Source organism: Cyprinodon tularosa, unplaced genomic scaffold (genome assembly GCF_016077235.1).
Source record: "Cyprinodon tularosa strain WSP-4 unplaced genomic scaffold, ASM1607723v1 ctg192, whole genome shotgun sequence".
NCBI classification, from domain to species: Eukaryota; Metazoa; Chordata; class Actinopteri; order Cyprinodontiformes; family Cyprinodontidae; genus Cyprinodon; species Cyprinodon tularosa.
In genome coordinates, this window is record NW_024038688.1 from 1,036,524 (window position 1) to 1,052,283 (window position 15,760).

General features: G+C 37.7%; 1 protein-coding gene across 1 annotated transcript in view; it reads right to left on the reverse strand.

Moving 5' to 3' along the window:
- Positions 1 to 12,294: 12,294 nt before the first annotated feature.
- LOC119782364 (phospholipase A and acyltransferase 3-like) overlaps positions 12,295 to 15,760 on the reverse strand; it is an 82,405-nt gene continuing 78,939 nt past the window's right edge. The window contains exon 8 of the mRNA XM_038283312.1: positions 12,295 to 12,448. The gene's annotated coding sequence lies outside the window, so the exon portion shown is untranslated. The remainder of the gene's footprint in view (positions 12,449 to 15,760) is intronic.

Consider the following 15,760-nt stretch of genomic DNA (forward strand, 5'->3'; position numbering starts at 1 on the left):
GCCGTCACCTTTCTTCTAATATTAGCTTTTGCTCTTCTTTGACATATAAACTACTCCTACATAATTGTTTCCTTTCATCGTTGCATATTTGGTTAAACTCCCATGCAGTTGGCCAGTTGGTTTTATATAGATGGCTGCTCACACTGAGCCAGATTGTGTGGGAACTTTCTTCTAAGTTAAATGAAAAGTTTGATCTACGTTGTCCCTACCAGCTTTCTTGTGAAAATTATTTGATGGAAAAGTTGAATACAAATACTTATTGTCCACTGTGAACTATTCTGAAGAAAGAGTGAATGCTGGTTGTCAATGACTGGATGCTATCTGCTGGGTTAACTCAGATTAAAAATGCATGGAAGAAATGTGTACAATAATATGATCTTTACTGTCTTTTTGATTGATACTGTCAATTCAAATATTATTGGGTTTAATTGACCGTTTTCCAAATGCTTCAACATGATGTGTTTTCATTTTGTGCTATATCAATAAATGAGCAATTAACTGAGAAATGTTGGTGTTAATGCAGACATATCTTATATCTTTCTTGTATAGTCAAATAATGTTAATAAAGTTCACACTGTAGTTTGATGTTTTTAAAGACTCCATAAAAAACAGTTTAAATGATGAAAGTATTTAGCAGAATTAGGCTTCAGTCAGGTTTAGGTCTTTGTTCTAGTTTTCCCTTTCAAAGAAAATTATAAATGACAAACATGACTCAAACTCAGACATACAGATGTATTCAGAATGTCACTTTACCATACAGCTTAAGTATTCAGCTCTTGCAATCATTCAGACTGAACAGCTGGAAATTCATCTCTTTTTAATTTTTTATATTATTATAATTTTTTAAACAGTGTCCTGTCTGGAACTGTGGCAATAAGAATAATTGTCTTTATGCCAAAAGGAGAGTCCAACAGCTTTTGCTTTCACAAGTGGAGCAGTACGGTTATCGCCATAGTGCTGCGCTTGATTTATGCATGTTAATAGCTCTATTATAATTCATGTAGGGAGTATTACAGATTATACGGACACTGCAATGTAAATAGAACAGGAAAGGAAAAACAGGAAAAAGAAGAAAGATGAAAGAAAGAAGAGACAAAAGGGAGACAATGATAAAACATCTTCAGTCTGCTTCATCACCTGCAAAGAAATGTAAAAAGAACAGCACAACCAATGGATATAGTATAAGAGATTGAAGTGGGAAAAAAAAGTATTCAACTATTCACCCTAGTTAAATAAATGGAGATTGATGAATTTCACTCAGTCGGCACATTTATTCAGATCTTTGCAAAGAGAGAACAGTTCATCATTCAGCCCTTATGGCACAGCATTCTGCTCTGTTCTGCTAGAGCAGCGTTCTTTCCCCATTACAGTACTTACAACAATGCAAAAGTAGTCAGAGTCAAAACAAATTAAAGAGACTTTGGTTAAACAGTAACATTTTATGAATAAACCTTGAGAAAGAATTTGGTTTGTTATGGGAAGAAGCTATGTCTGGTCTACAAACAACATCCTGCAGGGAATGGTCCGGCCTTGAGAGAGAAACAGACTGAGTGAAAACCTTTATAGTGAGTAAATAGGATAAATTAATATATGAAATAAGAGAACTGGACATTTTCTGAAAACATGCTGTTGATATAAAGATATAGATATGGATTTTGTTATGCTGCAGTTTGTTGGTTTTAAGTTAAAAATAAAATAAAGAAATTTTAAATTGTTTTTATTTGCATGAAATTACAACAGTGTTAAAATTGTAAGTTTTGTACAGAATGTTGCAAATTGACGTTTTTTACAGTAAGCAATATAAATTTTTTAAAAATGTAATCTAATAAAACAATCCGTTTTATATACAATATAAAATTAATATAATTACAGCAAAGTTGCAATAAAATTGCAGTAACATGTAATGAATTATTGTTGTAATTAGTTACTGTAAAAAAAAATATTATTATTGCAGGAAATTTCATTTCAATGTCATTGCTGCCTTAACCAGGCTAGCAAGCGAACTGTAGTGTAGAATGAGTTTATTGCTGTGGAATATATATACTAACAATACAATTTGGTTAGAAAATGCTAAAGTTCAGGTTGATCCGTTCTCACGCAATGTCTGTTTTAAAGTTGCCTGCTCGTTAGTTTCAAAACCTCTTGTTTGTGGCTTCTTGTTTAGTTTGTCTAGTCTGGTAACTTATCCTCTGTGTCCTCTGTTCTTTCTTGCTCTTTCTCTCCTGCAAAGTCTGAGTTTATCAAACTATTTCTTTTTTTTTTGTCTGTAATCCAATAATTTGGTCTGTTCTTTTCCAATATTGTTCTACTTAATGGTCCATGCATGTTTAGTTTCTGTTATGCATTTGATCCTGTTATGCCTCTTCTTTCTCTTTTCTCTTGTTTCTGTCTCCCATGCTTCTCTTGTTTCTCTGATCACCTCGTAGCTGAATATCTCATCTTCCTCCCTATTAATCTCCCAGATCTCCTGCAAATGCTTTTTAATGACCCGTTCCCAGACGTTTTTATGGATCCGGACTTTGAGGAGGACAGCGGTCCCCTTCTATAAAACCTGACCTCGATGATGGATTTGTGCAAGATGGACCCAAAAACATTGCACAAAAGTTGTAAAAAAGTCCTCAAGAAGAGACCTTTCCACAACAGAGATTGCAAATTATTAAATCTCTGAAGCCAAAATGATTATTTATTTGACACGAAGGGACAAACTGCAGGCAGGACCTCAGCTTGATGCGGTGGCTCTATGGAGGAGTAACATCAAGACGAGGTTGAGGTTGGAGTTTTGCTTCCAAAGAGCCACTTGAGATTTGAAGGTTGTTTTTTTTACAACTGTAGGGTTTTAATAGTGTTTAGTGCACCATTTCTGACTCGGGAGAGCTAAAATATAACAAGCTGCTATTGTAATAATTATAATACCAATGTGCTGTTGACCTGTTAAATCATTGTTCAATGAATGTTTTGTTAAAAATCAAATAAATAAACGGTGGATTAAAAGTCCTATCTTTGGAAAACCCAACTTCCATAAAGTTGCACTTGTGATCTTTTTCATATTTAACTTTTCTGCTCCCTGTCTTTGTTTACTTTGTTCCCTCTCATTTACAAGCATGTAATCTTTCTTTTCAAAACCTTCATCTTCTTCTTTCCAAGGATAACCTCCCTCTCTCTAGATTTTACCTATAGACAGAGATGGGAAGTAACTGTACTCAAGTAGATTTTTCTGATATTTTTACTTTACTTTACTACTTATTTTTATGGCGACTTTTTACTTCTACTCCTTACATTTTTACACAAATATCTGTACTTTCTACTCCTTACATTATAAAAAATTGGCTCGTTACTTTAGTTTTGAATCATTTCAATGGAGTTACCGTTATTATTTTTCACGTCATCAATACTGTGAAAACGGAGCAGTTTCCCCCTCTGTTCCCAAAGTGTAGCCCCCGTCTATCACACACAGCCTCACATCCTTCACTACATTTCCCAGCATGCACCACAGACCGGCCGTCATGGCGGCGGCAGTTCCAAACAATTCACCCGGTAATTTACACTAGTTCCGAAATTACAACGTCGCCTTTCATTCAACACTTTACTTACTCACCAGCGTAGCAAACTCTGAAGGTACCCACTGCGACAGCTTTAATATACATTCCGTAGTCTGCAATAAAACTTCCCAGTCAAATTACACATTCTCTTCCCTTAGTCCGTCAGCATACTGGTCCGTGTGGAAACACGTATCGCATCAGAGCCAGTCTCTTATCCATTGTCCCAGGGCATTGGAAAAGAGGGGGCAGGGGTGTTAATTTCACCTACTTGCATGGTAACAAGTAGGTGAAATGGTAATGTTAGTATGGTTAAATTATTTCATAAATATGTATGTTTTTGTATGAATGATGCTATTGCCTGTATTTATTTTTCTACAATGTTAACTGTGATTTATTGGGGAGTTGCCTTCCTGTTTAGTTGGGCTGTCTCAATTAGCTGGTTATTGGTGGGTCTATTTAAGGGGCACACTCACAATGGCTTGGGAGGGCTGCTTGGAGAGACTGGTTGGAGAAACTGCTTTTGAAGGTCTGCTTAGAGAGACTATATTTAAAGTCAGCTTGCTGTGAGGCTGTCAGTGTTTTGTATTGCCTGCAATGGCCGGTTTTGTTTTCTTTATTTGAAAGTATTTTGTTTGTTTTGTTTTTTTTTGTCTTCACCGTTGCACCAGTAAATAAACCGCTACACGCTTTTTAACTGGAATTTTGTTGTCCGCTGGTTCTTACCACCTTTTTGCAAGTCATCTGCTTACACCTCCTCTGACGTGAGACGGGAGGTGGCGAGCTGTTTTCTCACAAATACCAAATTCAATCTTATTGGATGGGAATCTACGTTGCATTTGACGCACCACTACAAGATGAATCGACAGATTCGGCGGTATTCATTCACGGCAAATCATTGCAGCTTGGTGGCGGTGGCGTTAGCATAGTAGCATGGACGACGAGATGATTGAAAATGAACACAACGGAGATCTAGTCCTATTGGCAGACATGCATTTAAAATGTAGGCAACGGCATGAAAAAAGTGGTTTCTACTTTTACTTTTATACTTTAAGTAGATTTACAAGCCTGTACTTTGTTACTTTTACTTAAGTAAAGAAGTTTAATCAGTACTTCCACTTTTACCAGAGTATTTTTTAACACAAGTATCTGTACTTTTACTCAAGTACGGAAAGTGAGTACTTTTGCCATCTCTGCCTATAGATCACAAGGTTCCTGTCTCCGTGGCTCAGAGCCACATTTACATGTGGCAGGTGGGCTCTCCTCATCCTCCACAGGAAGTAAAAGTGCTTCTGTGCCCTTTTGAACAGTGAGGTGGTGTTTACATTCCAGGTGAGGATGTCTGTGATGTGCACCCCCAGGAATTTGGAGCTGTTCACCACCTCTACAGCTGAGCTGTTGATGAGCAGTGGAGCGTGGTTAGGCCGGTTCTTCCTGGAGTACAATCTCTTTCGTCTTCTCCATGTCCAGGATCAGGCTGTTATCTCTGCACTAGTCCATCAGCTGCTCCACCTCCTTTCTGTAGTTCTGATCGTTGTAATCACTGATAAGGCCCACCACGTGGTGTTTTCTGCAAACTTAACAATGTAATTGATGGTGAATCTGGAGACGCAGTCGAGTGTCATCAGAAGAAACTAGTTAAATTTGATATCTGATCAAATAATTTCAGATTTTCAATTTAATCATAATTTATTTTTATAGTAAATTACAGTGTCATGATGTAGGTGTCAGGTGTGAAGAACTGGAAATATGTAATTGATCTTGAGTTTTTCAGAATTGAACTTTAGAATAGTTTTTAATCCTTAATAACAATTAGTAGCTCACCGTTTATTAATTACCTTTGAATGGCACTGTGGTTTCTGTCAAGGAGATACAATTTGAGATACTCTTCTACAAAAGCTTTCTTCTCAAAAGTCTATCTTGAATGCAGTGCAAACCATATATATATATATAGAACCCCAAATTACTGTCAGGGTGCAGAAATGACAAGTTCCATCTTAGGTCACGCCCGGCTCCCCTAACCTGCTGCTTTAAGCAGAACAGATGAAGGATGAATCAGCACTGTAGCATATTTTCTTAAATCAGCAGACTGATGACATGAGTGCTCGAGGAATAAGTTTGTAAAGGCATCAGGACTTTGGAAGAGATTTGTAATAAACAGCATATATACATTACATAGAATAGAGGCTCCTTTTATTGTCCCACAGTGGGTAAATTGTGGTGTTACAGCAAGATTACAGCAAAAGTGGTCGCACAAATGTGGACATTAAAAAGTGTATAAAAATTATAGAATAAGTGACAGATAAAAAAAATCCAATCCAATTTTATTTGTTAAGCACTTAAAAACAACCACAGCTGACCAAAGTGTTGTAAAGAAAAAATAATAATAGCATCAATAAAAAAAAAAAAAAAAAAAAAAACAGGTAAAGTATGGGTAAGAATAACATTCACATAAAATGTAAATTTATGAAAATATAAGAAATAGACAAATAAAATACTATTCTGTAAAGTGTTTTTACAAATATAAATACTAAGCATCTGAAGAATAGAAAATCAATACACAGCTGTGGAGATTTTTACAGTATTTTACAATATTTTTACAGTTTAGTTATAAATATATATATATATGGAGAGAGAGACGTATATATATCTATATAGATATATAGATATTTATATATATATAGAGAGAGAGAGTCAGAGATATGTGTATGTATATTTGTGCATACATGTATAAATATGTTTCTGTATATTGGGATAAAAAAATTATAAAAATGTAACAGTAAAATGTTAGAGTCTCCAGTAAACGTGTTCATGAAACAGACCCCAGTGTATTTGGTGACAGGGAGGTAACATCAGGACAGCTCAGTGTATGAAGTAAACCTGGGATGTGGGAAGGAGCGAATAAGAGTCATCTACAGAAACCTGCTGCTCAAGTGGGATTTCCTGTGATTTCAAATACTGATTTAAAAGAGAGAAAAAGAGAAGCAGAGACATGCTGACAGCTCTGATGAGGAAGAGGATTGAGAGGCCATCATGAGTCCAACTACACCATCACAATAGGTCATATAGCTGAGAGTCATCTGAGAGCTGAAGCACCAGAGTTCCATCCAGCTGGTTAAGACATGATGGTAGACCAGTGCAACAACAGACACCGGGTGAGGAAGAGGATGCGACACTGGGAGAAGATCTTCAAACAGATAGTATGGGCATTATAGTCTGCTCATATTCAGAATTCAAACTTCTGAAAGTACCTTAAATATGAAATGATTCCATCCTGTTCAATAAATGATCAGTGTTTTTAATTCTGAGTAATTTTCATGTGAATGTGCTTTACTGGAGGCATCCATGTTTGCTTGGTTTTTGCTGGTCTCCAATTTTGCTTCGGTTGCTGCAGCAGAGGAAATCTTCTCCTCAGGTATCTCCTGATCTTCAGCTTTTCTGCTTCATCTTTGAAGGATATTTGAATCTAAACTCTAAAGTAAACAATAACAAAAAATTTTGATTTAAAGGGAAACGTCGTTTTTTACATTGGGCCCTTGATTTTACATCATGTTCTACTCACCCATGTAAGATTTGTGTCATTTGGAGCCGTTCTGAAGATATTCCGTTAGGTTATATCCAAGTAACGTCTTCCTATGGGCAACGACTTGAAGGCACAAACTAAACTGTTCATAATTTATTCTTTATGGTACGCCAGCATTCAGAACATGTAGAGAAACACTGTCCCTGAGACATCCACAGTCATATTTTTTATATTTATATGTTTTAAAAACAAAACAGAGCGTGTACCACAAACCCACAAAACTAATATGTGTGAGTAGAACATGATGTAATAACGTAAAATCAAGGGGCCAATGTAAAAAAAACGAAATTCCCCTTTAAGCTTTGGTTAAAATCATAGAACTATTTCATCCATAATTTATCTTTTTAATATTAAATAATTAACAGTGATGTAAAATCCTGCATATCATGATATAATACAATAATGTGGCCCAAGGCCTATTTTTTTTTAAATTAAACTACTTAAAAAGAAAATAAATGATGAGTTTCTTTTCACTAAAAATAATATTTATGATGTAATATACATGCAGCTGAGTTTAAATGTTTTTGTTTTACATTATAAGTTAACAGTAAAGATCAACAGATCAAATGCAAACAAACACTTTAAACTTTTAAATGTCAGAATTTGGTTGTGTATAGAGGACCCAGATGCAGAGGCAGAGAGGCTGAGGTGATTTCTTGCAGTTTAATGTAAACACAAACAATTGAGGCAAAATCCAAAAATCCAACTAAAAATGTTACACAGACCAGAACCATGGAGACATCAGGGAAAACAAGCACGAGGAGCCTGGGAGTGACAAGGTGAGAAGACAACAGCAACGACAAGGAACCAACAAAGAGTGACAGCAGAGGGAGAGAATATATTGCTGACTGAAACAAAGGCAGGGCTAACGAGCTGATAAGGAGCAGGTGAGAGTGGAGCAACGAGGAGACCAGGCTTTAGCATAACAACAGGCAAGAGGAGAGGATCCGGGTGGTTTGGTGCATGGCGCTTGTTTCAAAGTCGCTTGTGGAGAAATGTCCTGGGCCGTCAGTAGTGAGGAAACAGGAAGGGATTCTTTTGGGATGGAAGAGGAAAATAGTGACAATGAAGAAGATTGGAAGAGAGTAGCGTCAAAAAATGAGAAAAGGTGGAAAAAGTAGAGATCAGTTGAAGGGGAGTCCAGTTCAGAGCTGACAAGTGATGATCAATCCATACATTTCACAGCAAAACAAAATGAGTACAAAGTCATATTCAAAGTCGTTAATCAGGCAAACGCTTTTACAAATTGGAATCCGGTTCACCTGAAAGAATCAATAAATAAACTTGTAGGAGAAGTCAGAGGTGCCAGAATCCTGTACAGTGGAGACCTGTTAATAAACTGCAGAGACAGCGGCCAGCAAGGCAAAGCCATTCGGATCAACAAAATTGAGGGGATAAGAGTTCAGTGCAGCTTACTGGAGAACAAAAAGATCAGCAGGGGAGTCACTGGAGGAGTTCCTCTGAGAGTGTCTGAAAAAGAGATTCTAGAAAACATAAGTGGTGAAAAAGTAACAAAAAAGTGAAACACTTAAAAACAATAAGAAACGGAGAAAGATCTGACAGTTTATCTGCGTTAATTCAATTCGAGAAAGAGCAATTATTCAGCAAAGTGTTCATTGGTTACATGAGCTACAATGTTAAAATCTACAATCCTCCTCCTTTGAGATGCTTCAAATGCCAAAAATTTGGACACATAGCAGCAGTTTGTAAAGGGAAACAGCGATGTGGAAGGTGTGCAGGAGAGCATGAATATGGAAAATGTGGGAAAGAAGCTAAGATCAAATGCTGTAACTGTGGTGGAGAACATACTGCTGCATATCGTGGCTGTGAAGCGAGCAAAAGGTCTGAGGAAATAAAAAAATAGAAATATGAGCTCGGAATAACTTACGCTGAAGCTACAAAAAGGATCCCATCTAAGTTAGGGAATACCTTCTTAAATAACCTGGTTGGAACTGGATCTAACATACAAGCTGAAGGCTTAGATGAAAACAATAATTTTGCTAACTCTGAAAGTTCAACTGGATCAAAGCAGTCTAAACCCTGTTCACAATCTTACTGTATTTAACCTTATCCTTAGCCAGCAGTTTCAGGTAGGATTTGATGTCGCCCGTTCTGGCCCCCGGTAAACATTTGAATATGGTCCCTGGTGTCTCTAATGCCACGTTTCTGGAGCTGCCAATGACCAGACTGGGCTTCTCAGTGGGTGTGTCACTGAGTGAGGAAAACCAGTTATAGTATACAGTATATAAATAAAATCAATAAAATTGAGTTGAACTGACCCTGGATCTGCACTTCACATTTTGTAGTAAAATACATCCTCAGAAACTGTGGATCCTTTATATGCAGATTGAAAAGTTAGCAGTACAGCCAGAATAATGACAACAGAGTAAGCTGATTTTAAGATACTTGTTATAACTTATATTCAGCCTGCTAGGAATGAGACGGAGGTTTAAGCCTCTTCATGAGGAACAGAGAGCAAAGGGACTTTCATCTGAGCTACAGTTAAACTATAAAGCTCTGGTTGTGATAAAAAACAACAGGAACTCACTCTGGGAGCTTCTATCTGTATTTATATTAAGATGAGAAAATATCTGGGTTTAGGTTCCATGAAACTCAATTTTTTAAATGTCCTTAAAATCATCACATTGTTTCTCATTCCTGCAGCTGGTCAAATTCTACATGTTAACAGAAAAAGGAGGTTTTGTTTAATAAACAGACGATACATTAGCTGATGCTAATAAGACAGTAAATGAAAAAGTGTCTCTTCTTCCCCATTTTTGTGCTGATTGTAAACATAGAGCCCTGGATTGTTTAGCATTTAAAAGAAATTCAAGTGATCACTGATGTACCATTAATTAATTACCTCTTTTGTTTCTGATGTCATGTAGCTCTGAGGACAGTGTACCTGCAGAGTGGAGCTTTTACAAACTCTGATTAATAAAGAACTCCCAGAGTTCTTTATTATCAGGCAGAAAAGGCCCCAGCTTTTTCATTTTTGTCATCATAAAAGATGCTTATAAGCCAAAAATGAAAAAGATGGGAACTTTTTTGCCTGATTTAGACAGGGGGAACAGATTATAGCAGGTGGCCTGCTATAATTTGTTCCCCCCTTATAACTTCAAGAAATAAAGGTCCATCACATCCAAAGTTTCAGGAATAAATTGTCATCATAAAAGATATTTATAAGCCAAAAATGAAAAAGCTGGGGCCTTTTCTGCCTGATTTAGACAAGGGGAACAGATTTTAGCAGGTGGCCTGCTATAATCCCCCCCCCTTGTAACTTTAAGAAATAAAGGTCCATCACATCCAAAGTTTCAGGGGTTAGTTGGCATCATAAAAGATGCTTATAAGCCAAAAATGAAAAAGCTGGGGCCTTTTTTGTCTGATTTAGACAGGGGGAACAGATTACAGCAGGTTTTATTTCATCCCAGATATAGATTTAAGTACTAAATTTCAACCAGGAAAAAATTATTTTCCTTCTGCATATAGTCTTTAATGATTACACGTGCACTCCATTTTCTATTTCATTTTCATTAAAAGTATATGGTTTACAACAGTTTTCAATGGGATGAGAGCATTTGGACACTGTGTAACAATGAGAGATTTTTTTAATGAACGTGTGGAAAACAACAAGGATCTGTTTGCTTTCAGAGGGAGGAGTAGACACTGCTGTCAGCGACCAGCTTTCAAGCAAATGTTTGTTTTATTATTAGTTTTAGATCAATATCACTGGCGATATTCTGCTATAACATGTGAAGTAAAGAATAAAACAGTGAAGCTCAACTTTCATACACGTAAAACCTTTTAGATTTCAAGTTCTGCACGTTGGAATTGAAGCGGAGTTAACTCGGGTTGTTCTTTCTACTCCGTGCGCGCTCCCGACGAGGAGATAACTACCTTGGCACGACACCGGGACTGGCACCCTCTCACACAACATGATCGTGTCATTTCTGGTAAATAATTGTGCCGAAAGAACAGCCGCGTGTGGCTTATCTCGACTTTCCACCTAATATTTTGGTTTTCCCACGATGCACCGCGCCCGAGGTAAACAATTGACGTCACGTGGCGGAGACCGATTAGAACGATGCAGTGGGATGGCTGGCAGTGATAAGGATAAAACAAAAGATCAGATCGCTATCACAGACTTTGTTAACAGAAACTGAGGAAGAACAGTTGAACATGAAACGGTCAATATTTGGGTAAAGGTGGTAGAGCTTTTGCACATAGTTACAGACATTTATATAGTTTAAAGAGCTAATTTTCAACTTTGATTTTAAATTCCTATCTTGTTTCAGGTACATTTTTTCCCATTAAGAGCAAGCTTGATTATTTCTTGTTCGTTTAAATTTATGTCTGTTTTTGTTAAATGTAATTTATAATTTTTAATCAAAGCTGTTTAATTTTTTTGCTGGTGTTGTAGTTCAGGCTGGAACCAAAAGATATAAACCACACAACACATATATTGCAAACAAACTATACATTATTTAATTTTATTACCATTAGAGGACACAAATAAATAGATGCTGTAAACAGGAAGAAATACAGTGAATTCATGGTAGGTGTTTGAAGGATCTGTCATGATCTCGGTGCTGATGGTTTGGTTTTTTCCTTTGCTCCTTGCTTTCCTGTCTAATTGGTTCTGCGGCTGATTATTGCCGATCATTTCCACCTAGTTACTCTACTATTTAAGTTGTGTGTTTGCCTCCCATCAGCGCCAGGTTATTCTTGTGTTTTTGTGATACGTTCCCTAGCAATCTGTAGTCTGCCTGTTTCCCTGATATTGACCAGTTTCTGCCCTGAGGATTTCGAGTTTTTGCCTTGCCCCTGTCTGCTCTGTTTGTCTGATCTGATCCTGGAACTGTCTCCTGACTTCGGCCTTGGATTTCCCTTCTGGACTCTGTTGCTGCTCGGCGTCTGCTGCGCGCTCTCTAGGAAGTCTGGGGGCGTCGTCCGCCGCTACTGCGGTCAAAGCTCCGCGAACGGACTGAACTTTAAATCAGGTCAGTGACTTTGCTCCAAGCTCCATATCCAGTCACTGACCTGTATTCTCCCATTTCTGCAGAGATCCCTCCCGAGCAGCCCCGCGCACCTGTCTGTTAATAAACGCTTTGAACTTTCCCACTGCCTGTCTCGCCTCAAATTCTGGGTCCTACATTCTGAGATCATTACAGGATCTGATCATCAGTTTGCAAAGAGCTGAAAGTCAGGATGACCTGTTGACTTTTAACTTCAAGGTTCACCTTCATCCACGTCTATCTGAGCAGATGGATGCAGTGAGGCTGCAGTTGCACAGTTCTTCCTTCTGGCTGAACGAATCAGGGGTTATCACCTCGACTCCTCCTTGCTCTAGATGTAAAGATGATAGAATGTGATAAATCAAAAAACCCAACTGAAAAAGCAACTGACATATATTTTAATGACCTTTGGTCATTTTATCAACTCCTGAGAAGATCCCTCAGATCAGATCCCAGTTTGATGGAAAACAAACGATCATCAGTTCTACAGCCACAGTTTCACCAATTTTTCTGATCAGCTGTTCAGGATCTAAACTGTTGGAATCTATTCAGAGAAATGATCACATTGACATAAATTAATAATGAATTGAACTTTATTTATCTGACATTGGAGAAATTTACCTCTGCATTTAACCCATCCCCTTGGGAAGCAGTGGGCTACCATTGTGCGGCGCCCAGGGAGGGGTGTGGGGTTAAGGGTCTTGCTCAGAGACCCAGAGTGGCAGTCATTGCGGTGTCCCCCAGCAACCCCCCCGGGAGCCGCGGGGACGAGTCCAAAGTGAATCCAGCCCTGGGCTCCAGGGATCCGAGGCCCCAGGGGCGCCCCACCCCCCGGCAGCCAGGGTTATTACAATCGCACCAAACGGGGAAAAGAACGGCGAGAACATCCGGTTTGTCAAATTAAAATATAGTAACAACAGATCAGTAACTACAAATTAGAGCATCATTTTTTATATATTTCAAAAAACTAACACCGTTTATTTCAAAGATTGGATGCAAACTATTGGTACTTCAACAGACCAGGAAGCAGATTTCTCATCTCCATCAGAAACCGCACATCTGCTGGATGCTGATGAGGATTTTTAAAATATGTCATATTAAATTAGGCTTTCATTTCTGCATGTTTTGCTCCTACGAATTAAATGAAAATATTGTGCATGCTCTCCTCGATCTCCGAGGAGAAGTCTGAGCGCAGCAATACGGGAGGAACGGTGTAGTATAGGTTATGATTTAGGAGAAAAAGATTATTGATTCCCTTTCAGGGGCTATTGGTTAAACTCCTCTTTGCAGTAATGGAGCATAGGCGGAAGTTCAACTGAAGAAACGTATTGCTTTTCATACATCCACCTGCGACACCGACAATCAGCTTTGAACCACAACTATACAAAAGCCAATTGGCATCCAAAGTTAATCTGAAAAGGCCTCCTTTACGCACCTGTCTGCTCCTGTGCGCAGGCTGTGGATGCACTGTGTGGCTTCATTCAGATGACACCGTTTCAACCCACCTCCATCTCCTCCTCCACCATTGCAGCTAAAGCTTCATCAGTGTGATTCCTCCTGGACTCTTACTGCATTCCTCGTCTCATCTCAACCGGTCCAGCAGAAGACCGCCATGTTGAGCCTGGTTCTGCCAGAGGTTTCTTCCCAATGGGGAGTTTTTCCTCTCCACTGTCGCTTTATGCTTGCTCATCATGGACAGGTTTTTTCAACCTGTGTTATCCAATTGGACTTCCATCTTCCAGGTGCCTGAGTGAAGCTCTAGTATCAGCTCACACAGTCCACTGGATCTCCCCATAAAGCTCAGCAGACTTTATCTATCTCCACTCCACCACCAGTTTCAGGCCTGGGGGGGGGGGGGGGGGGGGGGGGGGGGGGGGGGGGGGGGGGCAGCCCTGTTCTTTGCTCCTGTTCATGCATATCTATTAAAATTAAGTGCTATGTTTCCTGCAGAGGTCTGAGCGCCAAAGACAAAATAACTGTATCAATAAATTTCTTCTAATTGTCTTTTCTCTTCATGTGAATTTTTCAGATTGAACTATGATAAAGTGATTCAGAAAGTCTAAATCAAGGATAAGAAAATTTGTTCATTTCTCTGCCTATTATTCAGATAGATTTAAATAAAAATGGGATTGGATTGGATTATTTAGTCTCATTTTTTTTTATATCTTATTTACATTTGTACTGACATTTTACCTTGAGTTTTCCACTACTATTGAATTACGCATCTTATTTTTTGTTTTACATCTGGATGCAAGAAATATTACCTAAAATAAAATAAAAAAGTAAACATAAAAAGTTAACTTAGAGACTCAGGTTACTGTAGCATTAATGAAGCTGACCTACTTCGAAGCTGGACCCAATCTGGGTTTGATAAAATAAATCATATTAAAAAGGAACTTTTTTTAAAAGTACCATTAAAACTGTTCTGATATGGACAATGTGCCCCTATATTATGTGTCTAAAACATTTTGTGTTATGACAATTTATACTAGGTTTCTACCTCTGTTCCTTTCAACATGTCTCCATATTTTAGCATGTGAGTCAAACTACTCAGTAAATTGAAGAAATCCATCAATCCATCTTCTCCTGCTTATGCCGTCAGAGTTGTGGTGCTTATCTCAAACAATCTCTGGTTGAGAGGCGGGATGCTGAATTAATTGTCATCGTAAAATAACCTGTTATTTATTTTGGTTGTTATAACAACATGAAGACAAGTATCTGCAGAAATAGCTAGAATGGATTAAGCCAGTTTGTTCGAACAGAAAAATTATAAGCTGGGTGTTTTGTGTGTTTTCTGTAAAAAGTTAAAGGACAACTTAGGATTCCAAAAACATTACACCATTTTATTAATGTAGAACATTTAACACAAAACATGGTTGACAAAGATGCCAGATATGAAAATGATTCCAACAGTAAGAAGTTCAAAATCAATATTGGATTAAAAATATATTATAAAGGCTTAGTCATTTAGGGACAAATAAAATACAGAAATAATAGTAAGATTGCATGCTCTATTAGCTATAATACAAGCAGCCTATCTGATGTCCAAGTTAAAACTATCTCCAATTCAGAAACAGAAGCTCCACCACCTTTTCTCTTTCAGTGAACTTTTGGGATCAGTATTTGCTCTACTGAGCTGAGATTGAGATGACAGAAATGTTTAACACAGAAAAAAATGGAACAAAGATAAAAAATGGAGCTGAGCAGCTAAAAAACTTTACTGAATTATAAAATGCATCTTATATAAACAGGATATTGCTGGAGCAATAAAGAAGCTTTGTGTTAAAAACAATAAAAAAAAAAAAAAACATGAGTCCTTTATTTTAAAATAAATTTTTTTTGAAGAACTGTTAATTCAACCTACTGACCCTGATTGATTTAACCCTTGTGCATCATCTTCAGTCGGCTACATCTAAAGTACACCAATTTATTATACTAGATTATCTATATTGACTTGAGATTTTTACTGTAAAGCAAAAGGCAACTCTAAGGCCTGAACCCTCCCACCTAAAAACAATACATGAAAAGTTAGAAGAAAACCTTTTTAATCAAAGAAAGAGTCACTATAAACTTTGTGGAACCATTGGACTTTGTCCCCTGTCAGAAATCAACGGTGGAACTTAATT